The sequence below is a fragment of the Poeciliopsis prolifica genome, unplaced genomic scaffold, assembly GCF_027474105.1.
Source record: "Poeciliopsis prolifica strain line A6 unplaced genomic scaffold, Auburn_PproV2 SCAFFOLD001, whole genome shotgun sequence".
Lineage (NCBI taxonomy): Eukaryota > Metazoa > Chordata > Actinopteri > Cyprinodontiformes > Poeciliidae > Poeciliopsis > Poeciliopsis prolifica.
In genome coordinates, this window is record NW_026562376.1 from 1,761,859 (window position 1) to 1,780,873 (window position 19,015).

The following is a 19,015-nucleotide window of genomic DNA, read 5'->3' on the forward strand; positions in this document are numbered from 1 at the left end:
AAGACAAAATGCTAAAATTAATAATCAAACCTTGTTGTGTTTGTTCACTAAATGATTTGTATGCAGTTTTTTTAATTTATCTAAATACATATGATAATCAAAGTAATTATTCTCATCTGACGTGTTTTGTTCTCCAGCCTGTAACATCCTGACTCGCCTGTAGGGGTCACTAAATCCTCCTCTCTTCCCCAAACTTCCTTCCCTTCTTGTTCCACTGGAAACCTCTGGATAACGGACACGGTGAGCCGTCAGGGGGCGGCCCGGACACTTTGTTCAAGTCAAGAAGCAGGAAAGAAACTCTGAGCTTTCCGAACCGCTGGAGGTTCTGGGCTGAAGTTCCCTGGAAGTGGTTTCCTTCCCCCGCCTCGGCTGGCCGCCTCTCCCCGCCTCAGTCTGTCAGCGGCGCCGAAGAGCAAGAAAAGACGTGAAGCAGGTAAGTTATTGATCTGAAAGCTGCTTGCATTGGCTGCTGATTTGAACCTTCAGCGCGTCGTGTTGACATGAAGATCCAGTTGAAACTCTTCAGGTTTGTTTGGAGAGTTTCAACACTTTCTATCAACTTTATTTGAATGTCATAAAATAAGACAGCGATGACTGGCATCTGTGTAAGAACCGCAAACTGTCGTAATGAGAGTTTTATAGTTTTAATGTTTGTCTGAAGTGTTGTCATCGCCAGTGGCGGTTCTTGCATGAATGGGGCCCAGGGCGAGCCTCTCCCTCTGAGACCCCCTCACAATTAAACAGCCGCTCAAAGCCGTCTGATTATACAGTCAAATAGAGAAGCTGAAGTATGGAACATAATGGCCTGACACAGAGATGTTTGACCAGAAATCCAGATTTCATTTGGTTATATGCTGATTCATTATATATTGCAGCTAGATTTAGTTTAAAACATTCCATTTGGTTCTGAGAAGATGTTTCTATGTGCCCAGGTTTTGTATGTTTCATTCACTTTCCATGGCTGTAAGGTATGGTGTGGTCTTAGAGCCACAATTAAGTCTATTGCGCACCCAACATTGGCTACTTCCGAAGCTAGCTACTGATTTATATGATCAGATAAGTCAGCACCAGTAACTGAGCAGTTGGCCTTGAGAAATGAGAATGACTCTCTTGCATTAGCTTTGGAAAGGCTAGTGACTAGCAGGCCTTGGTGGTTACTGACTGTGAACTGCCTTCTTCTTTTGCTGACATTAGTCTGGATAAGCTAGCATTAGCACTAGATATGTTGGCGTCATCCTTGCAACTATTGCATTCCTCGGCAGATCACCCGCAATGCCTACTTCCTTCTTTAAACAAAACTTTATCAAGAAAAGTGGTTGGTGGTGATGCAGTGTATGTAAGCGACATACATTATCTGCGTCTATGTGCTTGTTTGACAGACTTTACTGAAATTCAGTGTGACACCAAGAATAAACGCTGTACTTTATGGAGCTGAAGTTGCCATAAAAACCATCTGACTGAGCAGATCAGCTGCAAATGAAGTGACTTCTGTGCTCTGATTTTTGGATCAAACCAACTTGGAGAACCCAGAAAGGTCATGCTAAAATATAAATTTATTATTAATATTTAGCTTTTGTTGGGTAGTTCATAACAGAGTATATTGTTACTGACTGGACCTGCAAATAATCTGCAGAAAACTCGAGAAGTTGGGGATAACTGAAAGATGACTTATATTTGCTACTGCTAGGCGCCTCTCCCAGCCTGCCGCCCTGGGCAAAAAGCCATAGAAATCTAAAACCCAGCTGGTCAGAGCTACATTATTGTTTTGATGCTCTATTTTTGGTTTGTGTCATGAGGCTGTCATGCTGGGGAGCATTGAGACTAAAATCTGGTGAACAGTGTTCACTGAAATACTCCGTCATGTTTACAGACCTTATGCTTTTCAGCAGGAGGAATAGTTTAATCAGGTTGGTGAAAGTTAAATACTTTTCTTCTAATGTAAATTTTCAGAGGGTTTGACATGAAAGTTGTGATCGCACTGAAGGTTTACAGGAATGTGGAGAATGAAAAGTATAGATTCTGAGTCAGTGCAGATGCAACAGCTGAGTAAGATGCTGCTCAGGAAACCGTCGTCACCCCAGTCTTACCAACTCAGTCACTTTTCAGACAGAAAAAATTGGCATCGGCCTTAAAGTGAATTGGCAGCTCAGGTTATTTGAAGATCAGAAAACTGCAATCAGTGCACCCATTGCTACAGTAATGAAAAGACTGAGGGTTTTTCAGCATCATCACCTCATGGAGCGTCGCTTTAATGACACAAGTGCATCATGGGATTCCACAAACGTCCAACTTTGTCTGTTTTCAGACCGAAACCAGAACCTCTGAAGCGGTTTTCCTCCAGGACCTGCTGCCTGATTCTCTGCGGCCGTAAACAAAAGCAACAATGTAAACCCTCCAACTGTGTTGACTTCCTCAGCTTTCCTCGGCCCACACTGTCGCCTCACAGCTCTGCTCTCTGTTTTGTCCTTTCATGAAGGTTCCCATTCTGCTGGCCGGTGGGGGGCGGTTCTGTCTGTGCTGGTTAGATCGCACTCTGCCGGTCTTCACAATGGATCATCTGTGTTGCTACATCAACATTTAGTTATCTCTCCCTTTTCTCTACCACTGTAATCCCGTCCCTCCAGTATAATCAGCAGCAGGACAGGCAGAGCGTCGCTGGTTGCTGAACAGCATGGCCGCTGACTCACTCTGACTGTTCATGTTGTCATTAAAGCTTCTGCCACAGCCCGTATTTCAGGCCTGTACTCAGTTTGCTTTGCATTCCTGTGGACCTTCCTGTCAGCTGCATGCCCACTGCTAGCAGCACATGCTGGCCTATATGGCCATCTTGCAATGTGAATGGTTACCAGTAGTTTACAGTCGGGTTTATTTGTGAGTTGTGGTCTGCTCATGTTGAATACTTCAGGTTGGACTTCAGCTGATAGTTACAGCTTGAAGCATGTTAAGCATTTTCACATTACTGTGGAGGAGCTCCGACGTAAACATAAAGAGCTCCTGATTCAGCCTTACTAACAATAAAACTGTCATTATTCACATTTAGCTTCTGTTTTCCTGTCTGTTTTCTTTGCTCTGCTCTGAACCAACAGCTTCATGGCGGCTCGGTCTTATGGTTCCTGTTGAGAGCCTTCATCTGAAGTGATTGGCTGGTGTGTTGCTTGAACCAGAGGATTTCAAAAATATGTATTTTTTCATTAAAGGGAATTGAATATTTCTACAAAATCATGGTAATCTCAGGTATGTGTTAAAGTTATAGTAAGCCTGTGAAGGATTCCTGTAATTGGAGGATTTCTCATATCTTTCTTTCTTCCATAAAAATGCAAATTGGGGGTCAAAACTTATCTATTATCTGACCAAACGTTGCATAAAATTGTCCCTGGTGTTAAATCAAATGCTTTTAAAAGTGGGCGTGGCCAACTGCTCTAAATAGAAATAGACCAAATCATAGCGATTTGTGATCTATTTATTTCACTTTCATTGGTTTCACTGTCTGGTTTCGCAGAACCACTGGTTTGCTTCCTATTTATTTTGCAAACAGATCCAACTGTGGATGTAAAGAAGTAGGGAAACATAACACTACAATACCACTGGTAAAAATTGATAAAGATGTTAATCATGATTAAACCTTGCTTGATTAAACTTTCTTCCATGAATGTTCAGATCTTTACTAATTGTGAGCATTAAAGACAGTGAAATTTAACCCAAGTGACAAAATATTTTTAAAGACCCAACTATGTTACATAATTGATTATAATCTTCCAAACTGGACTGAACTTCCCTTGAAAATTCGACTGGCTTCATCTCTGGCTGTTTGCTGTCAGGTGCTGGTGTTAACTCACTTCTGCATTAATTGCTCTCAGTTCGTTTTAAAGTATTGTTTTAATATAGCATTTTATGGAATACTGTTGGATTTGTTTTATTTTGAACTTATTTTCACTATAAAACAGTGATTTATAAGTAAAGTTGGGTTGCAATGAATCACTAAATATTACAAATAAACTTGTGATATTACATTCAGTGAGGATTGTGATTCCATATTGAACATTTCCTCTTAGTGCCATTAAACTGTAAGAGCTGCCAGTGGAGCTCAGTCTGAGAGAAAGTGATTTGAAGTTAAAGCCTGTGCAGAATGCAGATCTAATTAAAATCAGTTTGATTTATGAAAAGTAGTTTAATTGTGTTTTTCTTATAAGTAAGTAAATGTATATTTCCATGTCACATTTTGCCTTTTGCCAAAGACAGTAATTGTCTGGGATTTGGGGATTTAATTTTGTCCAAATTTCCTCATTAAAAAGTAAAACTTATTTTCTTACTCGTCAAATATTTAAGACTCTGAAATATTTGAACTGATTCTTGTTTTTCCTTGGAGTTTTGCAGAGAAAAAGCTTCTCTACCCTGAAATGAGCTTTTCTTGGAGCAAGTCCACTGACTTGTTGCTTCTGTAACAAGTGAGATGTTGCAGAAGCAAACGACTAATTCCTCTGATTAAGCCTTCATGTACATCTGCATGCATGGGCTTGCTGTGCAGCAGCCGCGCTGTCTCCTCATCTGGGTGTGCAGAGCACCCAGAAAGAGCCTGCAAGAGACGTTCTGCTGCCAGATCTGATCAATAACCAATGTTCATACTAAAACATGGCCCAATGATTTCCATAGTGTGGAAAACATGGCTGGAATCAAGCAGGATTAGAGTATTGACATCAGAAAGCAGGCTGGTAAAATCACAGAACAATTATTGTCTTTAACTTTAAACAAAGAATTTCTCAGAAGAAAATCCTTTGAGCAGAGAAGAGGATTAAAACAATTTGCTGTAAAAGCTCTACAGGGATGATGAGTCACTTTGGCAACTGAACAGATACTTTTATTTTGGGGCTTTTGAAGACAAATCCAAACCAGCTTTGTTGTTTGACTGCAGAAATATTAAAATAGGATTTTTTTCTCTGCATGTAAAGACAGAGAGTGGAGGAGAAACAAACAGATGGATAAAGCTGAGAGCCAAATGCAACATGAAGACGGTTATTAGCTAAAGACAGTGAAGAAACATGTCAGTCCACATTTTAGTAAATTTAGTTTGAAAACTGATAACATGAACCTGTTCATCACATGCTGACCTGAGCATTCACAACTGAAACCATATGTGCATTTTCACTGAATATCCATTATTAAAGCCTTAAAGCCAGTAGAAAATCTTCTTTCTCATTTATTTCAGCATTGATTTCGTGCTGCTGCAGACCAATTTCATAATTATATGTGAAAATGGCTCCAGTGCCTGGAAGCAGGACTTTGATCATGCAACTTGTTGAGTGTTTGTAACATCTAAGCTTTCAGTGTCTTTATCATGTAGGTGCGGTGAAAAACTAAAAGATCTGACAAAGTTTAGTCAAAGCGTGTTAAAGACGGAGAGGGACCCCCGCCTTTAGATGTAGAAGAAACAAAACTAAATCTCATGTTGTGCTTCCTTAACAAAATAAACAGAAATAACATCAAATATGCTTTGAGTTTCATTTGCAGATCTGTTGTAAGCTTTCTGAAGCAAATGCTTTAATGGCAGAAAGCCTTGAAGACTAAATTTAGAGGCTGATAAAAACTGAGGTGACTCAAAACTGAGAATCTTAAATTATCTCCGAACTTACAGATGGCTGCAGCATCTCCTTTACTTTCAGTCAGTCTGCAGGATTTAACTATTAGGACAGAACTATTTTATACCTTTCACGGTGGTTTTCAGTAAAGTTGTTATATTTGTTTGTGTGTAATTAAGCTTTGAATACCACAATGTTTATAGGAAAACTGCTGAGTTAAATTGGAGGCTGCAGCTGAAGCAGCTGCCACACACAGTCAGTCTGCAAACACACACAGCTCCTCCTGCCCTGCTGCAGGATGAATGTATGTTCATCCTCGTATGAACGAACACAATGTTCGGTTTCCCAGAATAAGCAATATTTTTGTCCTGGTTAATGCTGAACATGCGTCTGTTTGTCCTGCTAGCGTGCTAAAGGAGATGTTTGAGAGTCATCCTGGCTAACATCTGGAGAATAAGTTTGGAAATGCTTCTTATGTCCTTGAACGTAGATCTTTTCTTTTGATATCTTCCTCCTGAATATAAAAATAAAACCTGCAAGATTTCAAATATCATTCATCCTGATAATGGAGGCGTCTGGACTGATTTTGCCAGTGAGTGTTGTTGGACAGGCTGATAGTTGTTTATCATTGGGTCTGTTAACATGGCAAAGCATTCTAGGTAGTACTTGCTTTCTTTCAAAATAAGAGTTTCCAACATAGATGAAAGTGAAAGACCTGACTTGGATATGAAACATCGTGGTGTTTTTATATGGCTCTACATGCCTGTTTCTCATCAAAATGCAAACGTTACAACTGTATCATGAATTTGTTTAAATCCAGTTGTTATATTTATGTCCAAATGAGTCTCATGAAAATAACCTTTAAGCAGAAATTGAGAAATGAATCACATCTTCTCCACTGTTTTGGTTCAACTTCTCTCCTCAGAGCTGAACTGTGTGTCTTTGGTGTTGGGTTGAATTAAAAAGGTCCTGAAGCTTTAATTTGGTGCGATCTTTGAAGTAGCCGCTGTGATTAGCTGTGCATCAAGGAGCCTCATTGGAAAAGACGGAGCCATCTCTCATGCAAGTCGTCTAATCAAAAACAAGTCAGTGAGTCTCTCAATAAATTGAGACCCCACCATGATAATTAATCTCTTTAAACCTGATCCACTCTGATTGAGAGACTTGTTGGATGAGGCAGACTGTTTTTGGACCTTCCTCTTCATTTTTATTGTTCTATAAATTGTACTTTCAGTTGGTTTCTGGCAGTAAGTGATTCATGATTAGTTGCTTAGATTTCTGAAACTTGTTACCGTTGGCCAGCTTGTGTTGCCACTGTTTTTACATCACGGGGTAGATTAGCCTCTTTTAGTAGCTATTCATCAATGTACTCTGCAGAGATTAAAGAAAATAGATTCTAAAACCTTATGCTGTTTGTTTTTTACTTTAAATCAAAGTGGAAAGTCTGAAACAAGAACATCTAAAATAACTTAGAAAGTATTCTTCATAACCTTCAAACTAAAGGAGGTTCTTAATGCTTGTAAAGTAAATGTGTTTAACTTTTTTTTTTTTTTTTTTACACGTTTGTGTTTTTGTGTTTGTTATGATGAAAAGCACTTTGAAATGCCTTGCTGCTGAAATGTACTATACAAATAAAATTTGATAGATTTTTGAATGATTTACTGGAGAAAGAAACTGAATATTTTAGAGGTGGTTCATGAACAATTCAGTGAAAAGGATAATTTGTTAGTATTGATTTGCTCGGCTTTATGTGCAAGAGGTTGAAATGACATCTGACAGATTTGGACAGATGAATTATATTCTGCATCTTTTCGATGCACAAACATTGAATCTGTCTTTTTAGATACTTGTCTCAAGTCCGATATCACCTAAAAAATTCATTCTGTTCCTTCTTTAAGTTGTTCAAATTAAAAGCCATCTGCATCCCAGACAGGTCACTATAGTGCAAAGTTCATTTTCTGGCCAGGAAAAGAAAAAGGAAGGTGGATTCTGTGAATTTCTAAGCCAAAACGTGTATGGAAATGATTTTCTGTTTGAGGCATCTGTGAGAAACATTCAGAGCACCACATTTGTTGGTATGCTTATGTATTCAGCTACTTTAAAATGACTCCTCAGTTAACAATGCAGATGGCGACTCTCACTTTCTTTCTGTTGGCCTTCATTCAAAAGAATCTTCCTAAGAGGAAAAGATGGTTTTCGATCAAGTGCGATGAACCAGTAGAGCTTTTTTGAAGAACCGGCGTTTTTCGTCCACATTGTTGTTGCAAAATGAGATTCTTCAGTCAAGCATGTAGGAGCGGGTACACAAAGCCAGATATAGCTCAACCAATCCCACTCTCAATGCTCAAGCCAGAAAAAAGCAATCAGCCTGCTGCACAGAGAGAATAAAAATGACTTTTGGGAAACTCAGAATTAAAATCATGAGTTATCTGCTTGTTTTTGCCAAAGACATTTGGGATATTAAATACTATCCAAAATCTGAACTCAGGAAATGAAAAACACTTGAAAAATAAAACATTTTTCACAAGGCACTGATAAACTCTCCATCATAACTTTTATTTTCTGTGTTCACTAACAAACACAGAGATACAATGTATTCAGAGAAATAAATCCTGAGTTATTAGATGCAGTGCAGAAAAAGGCAGTAAAGTAGTAAACATGGGAACAAATGAACAAAATGTAGTGCTGTAACTCTATAAGCTATTTATTTAGATCATTGCTTATTGATTCTCATGTGAAGAACAAGCACCAAAATCCTTAATTCTGTTTGTTGGGTAACAATCTTCACCTCAAAGCAGATCTAACGGCCAGAACCAGATGTTCTTCTGAATGTTTCGTTTTAAGTTTCAGGAGGAACTGGTTGCAGCTCTAAAAATAAAAAATCCGCATCTGGAGGGCGTGGAGTGGATGAAAGGCCTGCAGATGCAGTCCTGACCTCAAACCCACTCAACAGCAGGCAGATCATCCTGGGCATGCTGACCCGCAACATCTGATGGCTAAGTTCAAGGCCCAGTTGTATCATAAGGTGCAAACAGCAAAACACACAAAGACTAAACTCACAAACAAAAGCAAACGCAGCAAAAACTGCAGTAATCACAGGAAGTAGAAACAAAAGAGAAAAAGCTTCAAATAGAAAAAACAAGAAGTATGAAACGTTGAAGGTAGGTAAGATAACTTACTCCAGACTCCCCCTACTGGCCTGGAGGACTTATGTTTTGTTGAGCGAGTTTACTGTTTTATAGTACCTGTTCCAGTATTTTTGTTTGCAGCGTTTTTCTGTTGCTTTTGTCTTTTTGTGTTTTGGAGTTTGCATCATTCATGTGTTTTCAGCTTGGTTCACTTTTTGCTGCCAGTTTGCACCATTGCATCTGCACCAACAGATCATTTTATGCATTTCTTATTAACGGTCCACCAGCGTACCACTCACACCATCCAGCTCCAAGACGGGTGTGTATAGGTTGTGGTTGTGGAAGAGTCAGATGCAATATAAAGTATCTGGCTGCCTCCGTTGCCAACAATTGAGGCACCAAGTCACTCTGCTGTGCTTCCAAGTGTACATTTATGGAGTCAGTTTTTTAGAAAAAAAATCACTAGATGTGTTGCTGGCTACTTGTTGGAGTGAAATAAATTGCTAAAAGGTCTGGAAAGTGGCTAAACATGACAACAAAGTGGTTAGGTTGGCAGCAGTGCCCAGAGCCCCTGATTACCTCCCTCCACTGACCCCCACTTGGCCACACACCCACATGTGCCTTGGCTCCACCAACTGTGGTTTAATTTTTTCTATTTGGTCTGGGGGTGGGGTTCTGCTTTCACCAGGAGGTTGGTTATGATATTGAGCATATTGAGTATTGTTTCAAAGTATGAGCATTGTCTTGTGAAGCAAAACTGGTTCTTCTATATGTGATTATATATTGTGTGTCAAGTTTCAAGCAGATTTTATGACTATGAATAAAGCAAGTATTTCAGTTGTCACAAGTTTCACAGATCCAGAGCCGTTTTATTGAGTCAAGTTGGTCTGGTTTTGTTTCAACAGATCCAGTTTCTGTCGTAGTTCTGACCGAACTCGCTGTGGTCATTCTCTTAAAAGAGAAAATCCGTGCAATAAATGTTGAATTCCACAGTGAGTCTTGGCAACAACTGAAGAAGTTTTTCCACAGAGATTCTTGCAAGTTTTCATCCCATAATATCGGTTATAGCGTAAAGTACCCCAGGCTCTAATAATTTATCTGAACTCCCATCATAAATAAGTTTGTTGAACGTCTGACCTCCAAGCAGAGTCATGTTCAGGTTCCACACAATAGTTCCTCTGTTGACCTCAGATCTGCTGCTGCCTCAGGTTTTCTCTGATCATTCGTTTTGTGTTTACCTCCAAAGCAGACGTTGTAGCTGAGACCTCGTACTGTAAATACGATGTATCTCAGACGTATTTGGGTCTCTGGTGTTTGGACAGCAGTTCATTTGTTTCTTCAAAATTAATTCTAGATGTTTTATAATCTGCTTCCCATTTACTTCTTTTGCAAGTAACAGCTTCCTTGCAAAAGGAAGTACTCTTAACTTCAAAAGAACATTTTAATTTTGGTCTTAAAAATTGTAATTGTGTTTTAGTCATTTGCAGTCTTCTCAGAATTTTTTTCCAAGAGTTTTCTCAGCAGTAATAAAAGTTCATGAAGGATTTGCTTAGGTCCAGAACCGACTGCGCAGATGAGCTGAAGTTCTGCTTAAAGCAACCTGGGCTTCCTGAGCGCCACGGGTCGATCTCCCCAACGCCACGCTGCACTGATGCAGGAATTCATGCACAAGGAGCCCAGACCAACTACTGAGAGCAGAAACTGTTCAGTACATAGAATAACTTTTTGTTTATTTTTAGTCCTATGTTGTATCATGTTTGCCTGAGAAACAGAGTTTTTGGTTGATAAGCAGAAAACCAGAATCAGCATGAAGAGAAATGTAGATAAATTATTCTGGATAAATCTCTGTGGGGAATGATGAGGTTTTGAATCAGAGGGATGAAATGAATACATTTTTGAAGATATTGTCATTTATTGAGATTCTTCTGTTTATATTAAAGACCTGATTGAAATGCAAATAGAAAGCTTATGAACTTTGAGACTGCCCCCTGGTGGATGAGAAGGAAGATTCTGTTCCATTCAACAGTCTGTCCACGTTTCACATAAAGACAGGAAAACCTTGCAGTCAGAGAATCATAATGAAGCTGCAGTGGGTAAATGTGCCACGCATTAACAAAACAAGGATAATATTTAATGCAATTAGTAATTTTCATTTTTATGCAGACTAAGAACTCAAAATAACTTTCACTCAGTCCCACACATATCAGTGTTAATGGCTACTAATTATCTTTTTTGCTAATATTTCTTGAGATAAACACTTGCTCTCTCACCAAATTCCAATCTATTCATGTCTTGTATTAAAAAAGCTTCAACAACAACAAGAAAGATAAAATGCAGAGAGACGATCCAAACGTAAATTTGTCTGTTTATTTTATTTTATTTCCTGGTTTTGCCATAGAGCATCACATTCACTACTCTGCGTTCCTCTATAAAATTCATTGAGGCTTATTGTTTGGAACATGACAAAATGTAAAATGGTGCTGAATTACTTTATTTCAAAGCAGGAATGTTGTCCAGAAGTTTGTAATAATTATTAATAGTTATTCTTAGTTTGCCAGAGTTAAATGTTGCAGATTATGACTGGCCAGTAAAAAGAGCTATCCATGCCCTGGGATCCAGAAAAGGCAGATCTAAGAATACAGAGAGAGAGAGATTCTCACGCTCTTGGCTTTGTCAAACCTCTGGGGATCTCTCCACCGACCTGCCTACACTAACTGTTTATTATGAGACTTTTACTGAGCTGTTTGTGCTTCACATGCAGCAGTTGGCATTCCTGGCAGGGAACTGTGGCTGAATGAGGCCGAGTGTTGAAATCATAATAATCCTCAGCAGCCATCAATCTGTCGTCTGGTAGTTGTTGCTCTGCAATTTCATAACATTGTGTAATGAAGATTTGCCGTGTTTGGCCCCAGGGACAAATTTTTATCTTTTATTTTGTCATTAATCTGAAGTGGTTGCTTCAGATATTTGACTGAAGTCAGTTTAATTTTTGATTGGCTTCTTAGTCTCACTATCTTTTTAGCACAAGTGTCTCTTTGCTAATAAGCCACAGAAATGTCACATTTTGTCTGTTATGTTCTGTTAGTGGAAATCATTTAGATGTTAAAGGAGTTTTCATCCTTTCATAAACCATCTCACAGACTGCAGATTAGAGGGATTTTTTCTCACAGGTCGAACTTCCAAAACAAAAAGAGCCGATGGAGCTTTAAGTCAGCCTCCTCCTGTGAGATGAAGAAAACATTTTCATCTTACATGAAGGCTGAACACGCAGAAGGGAAATACCAGCCGTTGGCCTCATTATGGAAACCCACAAGGTCACAGGTTTGAAGTTGCAAAATAAAAATAAAACTAATGATTTGCTGTGGATTTTCTGGCAACACTATTGGAAAATGGAGCATTTAAATGCCAAACCTCCAGCTAATATTTGCTCCTCTCTTCCATTTTCCTTCTGCTGACATTTTGCTTTACAATGTTTATTCCATCCAGTTCAATAAAATTTAATGCATTACTAAATATTTCTCGAATGATGCATAAGAAAATCCAGGTTGAAAATCATAAAAATGGTAAGTTAGGAAGGTGAAAGAAATGAGTTGAAGCATCATTTCTGATTGCATGAACATAATTATTTGATTTAATTATGTTCCTCCAATGTCTGCTAACATTTTAAAGCTATTGTTCCATTTATGTTTTTATCCCAAAACAAACAAAAACAACTAAGAAAACAAATTAATTAAACAGGCATTTTATATTGCACTGTGGGCCAGTTGAAAATCTTCACCCTGCAGTTTATGGGCACATGGGGAGGAGAAGCTTCTTTTTCTAGGTTTCCTCATCCATTTTTTAGAGTAACAGCAAACTGGTAAAAACGTTAACTTGGATTCGCTTTTTCTTTCTGGAGGTATTTTTGCCTAACTAGAAGTTTAATTGGTGAGACTAAATGGCTGCAAGTTGTTGAAAAGCTCTGCAGATTGAGAGGCTGCCAGCTCTGGTTTTGGATGGAGCGACTGGCAGGTTCCTGTCTCTGAGCTGCTTTGAGTCAGAAACTGCTAAAAGGCTCGCCAAGGTTCAGTTTTTGTTTTAACCGACTGAGTATTCATCCAGTTAATCAATAGAAAAATCGATTACCAAAAAACCATCTTTATATGCAGCCATATTTAAAGTATGTAGCTATTAAGTTTGTAACTCAAAAAAATTGGACAGTTTTGTTTTTATTGGATTTTTCTTTTCTATTTTTCTGGAGTATTGAAGGTATAGAGTGGAAAATAATAAAAACCAACCTGCAGAATGAAGTCTTGTCTAGTAAACGACACAAATAATTTTTCTAGACATGATTTTGTCTAGAAAATCATATTTTAATGTGTGTCGATGTCCGATTAAGATAACACCAGACTACGGACGCACCATTCCACCTCTTCCGATTCCGACATATGAACTCCTGGAACCCGACAGAACTGAAATAAAATACAAGTGAATTCATAAACCTTTGTTGTAAAGTAGTGTGTAAATAAAGAAGAGCCGGTTGAGACCCGTTGATGGTCAAACACCTCCTGCGGTTTTTGAACGGCTTTCTGTGAAGTTCATGTTGAACTGATCTGTTTTTAAACACAGATATACGGGGACTAAACTAGAACTTGGTTTGATAACACTGTGCCAATAGTTGGAACACGTAACAATCAATGTAAAAATAAATAATAAAGAAAACAATAAATTGACTACTTTGTTCAAACAACTAAAAAAATAGACTGAAGAGTGCAATTAAAAATTCAAACTGTAATGTAAAATAAATAATAAAGCATGACAAAGCACAGAATTAGTCTGAATAGATTTTCTCCTATAGATCCGGGACCCAGTCAAGAATTTCTTTTGATATTGGTACCAATACAGATATTGATATCAGGTCGATCCTTCAGACATACAATCTTCAAATGGCTGCAACTCATCAATGATTCAACATACAGACATCAGTACAAATCTAAAACAGCTTATCAGTAAATATTGTTTCACAGAGCTGTATTTGATCTTATAATGTGGCCGTTTGCAAAGAGTCTGAAATAACCTCAGTGGGAGGCTTTTATTTTGTGTTGCAGTGCTAGTGCTGCTGCCTTGTAGGAAAGCGCGCTGCGTTTAGTCGTTTTGACTCCATGAGGGATTTTTGGGACTGTCACAGTGAGCCACCAGCTTTGAAGATATTTTAATGTGTGGAGATTTCACCAAATCTCTCCGGTTTATCTCCCAGCAGTGCTTCTGTTTCATCGTGATGTTGCTCTAATGTTTTACAAGCTGGGACTTTGTTTTCATTAGTCTAAGCATTGTTCAGCAGCCAGCCTTTTAGCAGCGGCAGCCATCAGCTTTCACTGCACTTTTTCACTTACAATAAAAGTTGATTTAAGATCAAGAGTCGCTTTCATTCCCTGTTTTTCTTCCTCTGCTTGACAGACTGTCAAAGCCTCGCCGCCGGGCCCGATCCCGCTGGTTGCTGACCACATCTGCGCCGGTAAGCATCTCTCTGCGTTGCTGTTGGTTCTAGCTTCACCGTGTCAACCCAAAGACAACACTGGGATATTGTTGGCAAAGTAAATCTCAGCTGAAAACAGATTGAAGCAAAAGAACAGATGTGTGCATGATTATTTTTAAAGTAGGAAATGAAGGGGAAAAGTTATTTATTTAAGCAAAAAAGTATTTAACGTGCCATAATGTCCTTTGAGGGATTGTTAAAACCAAGTTTGATTGTTGGTGTTGCAGCAGAAAAGACAATAGATGTTCCAGGAAAAGGCCTCTTGGGAACCGTTCCCACATTGTTCCAGGTTGAGTTGGACTCACTTCCTGCCCACCTAACTGAGCAGGAACACACTGCACACACACACGCACGCACACACACACACACACACTCACGCACGCACACGCATGCACACACACACTGCACACACACGCACGCACACACACACTCACGCACGCACGCACACACACGCACACACACACGCTCGCTCGCTCACTCACACATACAGTGGTTTCCAGTTTATTTGTATTTTTTTGTATTTCTAATTTTGTATAAAAAGGTTTAAGTTGTTAAATGAAAAATCTGTAGAATGTTAAACTTTTTCATTATTTATTTATTTTTATCAATCGTCAGAATAATTTATACTAACATAATTATTAGTGACAGCTCCACTTATAAACCTTTCAATGTAGTCCAGAAGCATCCAGGCAGTTTTCTTGCCTTTTTAAAATATCTTCCATTTTTGGTTATTTATCTTTTAGATAAATTTTAAAAAAACACAGAAACTTAATATCTGCAGATGTGAGAGATGAGAAATGAGCTTCTCCTCTATGATGAGAAGAAACGTGACTGAAAGTTTCTCTGGGTGGAGTCAGGAAGTGCTCTGGTTTTGGACGGTTTAATGTAAAACAGCGAGGTTCGGCTGGTCCTCTGGTTTTTAAGTGTGGGCCGTGCTGATCAGGACGAAGCAGCTTGTCAGCGCTGCGCAGTAATGAAGCCCCTCAGGGTTCCTCTGCTCAGAGGAGAAAGTCCAGCTCAGCATCTTCAGGGATGCTGCCGGGTTGGGAAGCATAGCAGTGACCTATGACACCAACCCTGATTTTGGTTCCAGAACTTTGCTGAATATGTTTTGGGTTCGGGTTCAACTTTCTTAAACTGGAGGGATTTGTTTGCTTTTTCTAAGGAGGAAGCAAATTAATTTCTCTTCGTTGAACATGTCTCAATAGTACAAATGAACCATTCAGTGGAAAAGTTCCACTGCTCACCTCTGAAGACGTCTTCATCCACATCAGAGGCGTCTTTCTGGCCGACTGTTGATCTTCTTCCCAATAAAACCCTGTGGGTGTTTCACTCCTGTGCTGGTGACACCATTAACTCAGAGCAATAAAGGAGGAACTCCTCAGAGACTAGTTACTCTGAACAGACCTTTTCTGAGGGGAGAGGAGGAAATTAATAGTCCAAAGTTGCTCCGATAAATCCTTCTGCGAGAGATTCAAGTCTTTGCCTCGGGGGAGAATTTTTGTCATGCTTATTGACTTTGCTTTTTTATATTCTGCTCACCATTTTTCCTTCTTATAGTCCAACAAGGATAAGAGCTAATGGCCAAGTTTTACATTCATTTCGAATAATTTTACTCTGCTCCCTTTCTCTCCTTAAATAAAAAATACAACCAAACCCACAGATAGTCTGCGTCCATTCTGAGCTTCACTTAAACTGAAAATTAAAAAATGAACCCAAACCTTGATTGGTGGACCTTTGATAAAAAATTAGTATGTGTATTTATTACGGTTGTTGTATGAACAATGCATCAGAACCAGCCGTTTAGCAGCCTCCTCCGGTGCAGCTGCAGCTACTGCAGCTTATGTGAAACCATGAGATATGATTTCACATGTGGGTGAAACCAGGATGCGATGATGCTGATTAAATATCGATTCCACCCTGATTGGCTAAAGGCTGACATTTAGGTGGTATTTAAAATCACCAGAAAACAGTGGATCAGTGACATTCTGAATATGTCTATAATTTAGAGACACTCGTTTCACTCAACATGCGACAACTGATCCAATCATTTTCCTATAATGGAAACGAGTTTGTAATAGGAAGAGACTGGTAGGACGTATCATAATCCACCCCAGTTAAATTAAAGTCCGTCTGCACAGAATGTTCTCCTAGCATGCATCTTATAAGGTATAAAGGAACTCCACCAATTTGCATTTCAGTTTTCATAGATTTTTTTTTTTTTGGGTTATAACTCATTTGCTGAAAACTTTCTGATTGATGCAGTTTTTTTTAGCAGAGTATATCTAAAACATCATAAGGAAGCTGAAACTCCTTGGTGTTATTGGCTGTGGTTGGCAAAGCAGCCACTCATTTTCTGCAATGATCCACAACTCATAGCAACTAGTTGCTGTAAGTAACTAGTTGCAACTAGTTGCTGAAAGTTGTGGCTGTTTTTTTTGCTGCAGCATCTATGTGCATCGCAATCCTCATCATGTATTGCTAGTGACACACAGTATATATCAGCATTAACAGAATCATTTTTAACATATCGGTCTGATAAAACTGGGCTGATGTAACATTGATCATTCAGTTTAGACAGAGAAAACAGGCACTGAAGTAGGACTGTTGTAACAAAAGACAAAAAAAAAAGCAAACTAACTACTTTGCATTAGGTGTCAAATGTTTGCAGTAAAATGTTGCCTTATTAACAATAATAAATGGGGGAATCCCTTTAATGATTGATGTCCAGATGGAATTATTGAGTTCATATTAATTCGCCATGCAGTTAATTGATTTATTGCTTATTGTAACAGGCTTCTTCATCAGTAAGTCTCATGTTAAAATTCTGATTCCCATTTTTCTACATGTTGGACTTTAAATAATCTGGGAGTTTGGAGTTTGCTGAAGTGGATTTGATTAGTGCCTTCAACTGTTTATTGGATCTTTTCCCTTAAAATGTTGAGTCTTTATTTACATTCAGAATTTTGATTAGAATCAGAAATATGGTGTCAAAAAATGATCTAAAATATATTCCTCACTTCAGGTTTATATCGAAAATATTTTTAACAAAATCAAAACAATCCCACAGAAAATAAAAATCAGAATTTGGTTGTGTGACTTTTAGTGAGTATAGTTTTAGGTTTTTAAACTCACACACTGTTCTGGTGTCACCAGTAGCACTAATAAAGCCACTGGTTTCTGTCTGCTGGTTCGCTGCACTAATTCATTCTTCCTAACACTAGATGGAGCCACTTGCACTGCATGTGCCACATGCTGTAGCTGCTTAAGAAGAGGCGCTCTGCCCTTTTTTCTGGCGTTCTGAATAAATTTGCATGATTGACTCATTTAAGCTGCTCTCACAAACAGAAACGCCTGAGAGTTTTCCAAGCAGCCATAATGTTGACTGTCCTTCCAGCTGAACTGCGTCACTGATTCCCTATTTTAATAAACATTCAGTTCACCGTGATTTAGTTTTTGTGAATACGTTTCTATTTAGTGAGGTTTCCACTGAGCAGTTTGTTCTCCAGAAGGGAAGCAGGATGACTAAAGGTCTAAGGCTTTATTGCTTTCAGGTGTTACTTTAAAACCTGCAGTTTCTGCATATTCTGTCATCATTTTTTATTTTTTATTTTTTTTGTATTTTTAGTTTGGCTCCAAATGTTTCAAAGAGAGCAATCAGAGTGAGAGAAGGAGGATGAGGGATGGACAGGCTGAATGTGAGGGGAAAGGACGATGTTGTTTCTGTCTGTAAAAACATTGTTTCCTTCGCTGCTCCTCACAGTGAGACTCCCGGGCCTCAGCGCTTCATGGCTGTGTTAGCAGATGGCAACACGACCCTGCCTCTTGGTGGGGTCAGACGGGTGTAAACAGGAGAGTAGCCTCCAATGAAACCTTTAAGGAGAGGTGCTGAAGGTTGACATGTTCCACAGAAAGGCCAGATTTGGTGTGTTGGTTTTTCAATTAGGATAAAATCTCCTGGGAAGTCTTCATCTCCCAGGTTTCGTAATAGACTCATACCCTTCGAATTAAATTGTCTCCATTTGCTCTCTGCTTCCTCTCCACTGCTGTTTTTATTGTGGAACAAATAACCTTCACAGGGAGATTGATGATCCAAACGTTTAATAATAAAAGGACGATTTGATGCACTGAAGATAGTTAAGCTGAGCTCACTTTCTCAGCAGTTTAATATTTCTTGGTATATGATGATAAATATGGGAATTATAATTGAAAAATGGGGATTTTGACTGAATTTATTATTTCATTGGACCTGCGGAGTGGGTCCTGATCTGAGCGCAGCTGAGAGGCCCGTAATGCAAACTCAAGCTGTGCTTTATTACAACCTGTCGACTTAATTTAATGCTACAGGCTTTGGTATAGAATGAGTCTTGTTTCATTTTAAATGTTAGACCTTAAATTAGATTTTAAACTTCTATCTGACTTGAAAATCCATTAAAAAATGAAGTGGCTTCAGATTTAAATCGCGCCTGCTCCACATTTATTCCTCCGTAAAAGCGGCTGTGGCGGTTGTGGTCTCTGGTGAGGCTCCGGAGTCGCAGCTGACGGCCATTTGAGTTTAGAATGCAGAGGTCCTAATGATGCCTGCTGGCATTTCTCTGCACTCCTCTCTGTCTCTGTCTCTCCTTTGCATGCTGTCTGACACCAGTCCACCAGGGCAACAGGCTTACAGTTAACCTACTGATATAAAATATTTATGAAAACTCACCACAGGCCTCGAATACTCATGAGACATAATGTTGATGCAAATTATTCACAGAAACTCTCAAAATGTTTTAGTATGAATTCCTAACAGAAAAGTC

General features: G+C 38.9%; 1 protein-coding gene across 1 annotated transcript in view; it reads left to right on the forward strand.

Moving 5' to 3' along the window:
• Nucleotides 1-267: 267 nt before the first annotated feature.
• The window catches only part of tspan9a (tetraspanin 9a), a 187,441-nt gene continuing 168,693 nt past the window's right edge, over nt 268-19,015 (forward strand). The window contains exons 1-2 of the mRNA XM_055027638.1: nt 268-433; nt 14,138-14,195. The gene's annotated coding sequence lies outside the window, so the exon portion shown is untranslated. The remainder of the gene's footprint in view (nt 434-14,137; nt 14,196-19,015) is intronic.